The sequence below is a fragment of the Myotis brandtii genome, unplaced genomic scaffold (assembly GCF_000412655.1).
Source record: "Myotis brandtii unplaced genomic scaffold, ASM41265v1 scaffold456, whole genome shotgun sequence".
Lineage (NCBI taxonomy): Eukaryota > Metazoa > Chordata > Mammalia > Chiroptera > Vespertilionidae > Myotis > Myotis brandtii.
Window position 1 is genome coordinate 1762742 of NW_005367431.1, and position 4414 is coordinate 1767155.

The following is a 4414-nucleotide window of genomic DNA, read 5'->3' on the forward strand; positions in this document are numbered from 1 at the left end:
CAGCAGAGAGCACCAAACTGAGGAGGGTACCCACATAACATCTAGCTGTGAAAAGTAGCGGGGTGCTGTCTGTCAGGGAGTGGCAGCTGAAAGTTCGGGCACCCTCTTGAAGGGCCAATGCACAAAAATTCCCTGTGGAACCACCCACCTTGTGCTCTGGCAGAAGGAGGGTGAAGTGGACTGGAGCTGTGAGAGCAGAAGCCAGGACTGGGGACTTGGGGGATAGAGCTCAGAAGGCAGACAACCCAAGTTTCCTGGGCTGAGCCATTCCCTCACACAACAGAGGACATCTTTCCTACATAGACACCTGCCTTGCCTGGGGTAAAGACAGTTGACCCACCCTATTGGAAAACACCTTGCCTTGAGGCCACTTAAGAGATTAAAAGTAACAATTAGCCTCCAGGCAGAAGCAACTGCCCCACACTGTTGAACAAAACTCCTGCCACACCTGAGAATGATTGCCTGGGGGCAATTCAAGTCAGAATCCTATTAGTCTGTAGACAGAAGTGGTCTCTGGAGGCTTTGAGTCTTTGCCTGCTCCAACTAGTCAGAAACAACCTTTAACACTGTCTGGCACTAGAGATTGAGAGGTGTAGAGAGGATCTACCTAACACATAGTCACAAACCCAAGCAGACAACCAAAATGAGGAAACAAAGAATCCCCAAATGAAAGAACTAGAGAATTATCCGGAAGAAGAGATAAATGAAGCAGAGATAAGAAATTTATCTGAAACAGAGTTCAGAGTAATGATGTTAAAGATGCTCAACAGCATGAAAAAGGATATAATAACTATGAAAAAATAACAGTCTGAGATAAAGAATGACATAACACAAATAACATATTGGAAGGGAATACACAGCAGATTAGGGGAAGCTGAGGATGAAATGAGTGAATTAGAGGACAGAGTTGAAAATATCACTCAATTAGAGAACAAAAAGAAAAAGCAATTAAGAAACAGGAGGACAGCTTAAGGGAGCTGTGGGACAAAGTGAAACGTAACAATATTAGAATAGTAGGTGTATCAGAAGAGGCAGAAAGAAATAGAGAAGGTGTTTGATGAAATAATGGTAGAAAAAGTCACTCAAGTTCAGGAGGCACAAAGAACCCCAAACAAGAAGAACCCAAACAGACCCACGCCCAGACACATCATAATTAAAATGCCAAAAATTAAAGACAAAGAGTGAATCTTAAAGGCAGCAAGAGAAAAGAAAACTGTTACCTACAAAGGAGTTCCCATAAGACTGACACCTGTACTATATCCGGCAAGGCTATCATTCAAAATAGACGGTCAAATAAAGAGCTTCCCAGACAAAAAAAGGCTAATGGAGTTCATCACCACCAAGCCAGCATTACAAGAAATGCTAAAGGGATTGCTGTAAGGGATTGCTGAGAAGAAACAGAGAGAGAAACCTAGCCATACAGAATTAAAATGACTATAAATAAGTACCTCTCAATAATAACCCTAAATGTAAATGGATTAAATGCTCCAATCAAAAGGTGTAGGATAGCAGAATGGATACAAAAACATGACCCAACTATAAGCTGTCTACAAGAGACCCACCTCAAAACAAAAGACACACACAGAATGAAAGTGAAGGGATGGAAAAAAAATTTTCCATGCAAATGGAAAAAAAAAAGAGCTGGAGTAGCAATACTCATATCCAACAAAATAGACTTTAAAAGCATCATGCTAAGTGAAATAACCCAGTTGGAGAAATATAAATATCATATGATCGCACTCATTTGTGGAATATAATGAACAATATAAACTGATGATCAAAAATAGAGGGGGGGGGGAATACATACTAGAATATAATAGAAGTAATCTTGTTATTTGCAGATTTTTAATATTTCCTACAACTTTTGTGATATACTATGTTAGTATAGTTTTGATAATATTATTATACTTAAAATCCTTTTATTCTTGAAATAGTAACATTTATTGCATGTAATGTTTTATATGTAAGATCATTTTTCTTGAATTGGTGTTTATTGCATGTAACATCATATTTAAAATTGTTTTTCTTGAGATATTAATGTTTATTGCATGTAACATTATTATATTTAAAATCATTTTTCTTGAAATAAAAAAAAACTGGAAAAAAATAAATAGGTGGGTTTTGGGTAAAGCAGATTGCCCTCCATAACATGGGTGGGCTTCATCCAATCAGTAGAAGGCCTGCATAGAAAAAGACTGATCTCCCCCCCCCCCCCCCCCCCCGTAACATGGGTGGGCTTCATCCAATCAGTTGAAGGCCTGCATAGAAAAAGACTGATCTCCCCCGCAGCAAGAGGGAGCTCTCCAGCCTGACACCCCTCAGACACGAACTGCACCATCAGCTTGTCCCTGAGTTTCTAACCTGCCAACCACCCCACAGATTTTGGACTTGCCAGCCTCCACAATCACATGAGCCAATTCCTTACATTAAATCTTTCTCTCTATATATACACATCCTATTGACTCTGTTTCTCTGGAGAACCCTGACTATACAGCCTACTATTTGATTAATTCTGAAGACGGAGCAGTGAGCAAAACTGACATGGTCTGTGGCTTCACTAAATTTACATTCTAGTGGGAGAAGGAAACAATAAATTAAAAACAAGCACAGCATTAAACACATTCATTAGAGATGTTTGCAAGTGTGCAGAACCCCGAGTTGGGCAGGGCAGCTTTTAGGCAAAGGCCAAGATTTTTGTTAACTCTTTTGTAAAGTGGCGAGAAGAGTATCAGCTCTGTTGCCATAGAGAATGTGTAGAATGAGCTCATTTTTTGTTTTTAAAAAGGATGGATGTGTCTAGCAGGATGGAAGGAATTGTCTGTCGCCTTAACAGATGGCAGCAGGCTCCTTAGGGAGAGAATTGTCTCTGTAAGATAACACTCTGACAAGCCACCTGAGGCAGGAAGTACGCATGCACCCAAGGGCATTAGCTCTCAGACCAGCCTATCAGAGAGATGCGTTAGAAACAAGGAGAACTGGGGAGGGAGCCACCAGGCAGAGAGGACAGGAAGGAGGACAGGAGGTGGGGGCAGAAGACCAAACACTTTTCTTAACAGCGTGTCAACATTCAATTTTAAATGGTTTGTATTCCTGTGACATAAGCCCACGATTTGTCCCTTCTACCTTAGGGATATTTGCAAAATACACATGACTTCCTGTAAATGGAATTTTTTTTTTTTTAATTGGAGGAAAAGAGCTAAATTCCAGGTCTCAGTTGTCCCGGGAGTTACACACCAGAACAGCCCATATTATCCCAGGAGTTACACACCAGAACAGCCAAAAGATGCAGGCAGAGACTAAGAATTCCCTGGAGCTAGGAAAGAGGAGCCAGAAGTGACTGTGCCCGCTTACACCCCCTGGAGAAACATGGTTTTGAGGAGGGAATTGGAATTTTCCACTGGGCACAGAATGAAGGGTTCAAGTGCATTTTATCTCAATCTTAGGACCCCAGCATTGTTCCAGGTGACCTGGAAGTGAATGTGTAAGAAAACAAAGTGAGGAAAGCTTGACCCCAAAATGCTAACAGCGGCTATTTCTGGATGATGGAATAATGTGATTCTGTTTACTTTCTATATATCTTTATGCAACTATAAACCTTTTACAATAAGCAGAGACACTCCAACACTCTTTTCAGTTTTTAGAAAGAAATAAATCTCTCCCTGCTGCCAATCCTGCTGAAGTGGCCCAGGCAGCAGGTGGCTCCTCAGCAGGAGGGGAGGTGGAGAGGGCCTGGGAAGGGCAGGCAGGGTCTCTCTCCTCCACTGCACTTGGAAACATGACTCATCTCCTCCTCAGACTTGCAAATTGCTCATCTCCCCCTTCTCTCTCTCTCTCTTTCTCTCTCTCTCTCTCTCTCTCTCTCTCTCTCTCTCTCTCTCTGAGTAAGAGGAACCCAACAGCCCTGCTCTTCTCTCCAGGGAGCTAAATCCAGGCCATTGCCTGCCAGACCCAGAGCTGCCTCCCAGGAACCCAACAGTCCTGCTCTTCTCTCCAGGGAGCTAATTCCAGGCCATTGCCTGCCAGACCCAGAGCTGCCTCCCACTCACCCTCAGGCCAGGAAGTTAACAAGGAGGGTGCTCATTTTCATTTCTTTCCTCCCAGCTCCGTTGCCAGGCCTGGGTTCCAGATAGAGAAGGCCTCCGCCCTCTGCAGCCTTTGCTGCCCACGGCCCTGATGCCAGAGAGGGCTGCAGGCCTCAGGGAAGCCAGGACTACCTCTCCCACCCTCCTGGAGACCCCACCCGCAGCCTGGCAGCCTGGCAGCCTGGCAGCCCAGGTTACATGGCCTTCTCACCTGCTTCCACAGGACCAGCCTCCTCCTCAGATTATGGTCCAAGTGAAACCTGGTTACAAAGAGCACTGGGGCAGGGAGGGGGGCGTTGAAAGGGAATAAAGGTAAGAAAAACCTAGAGTTA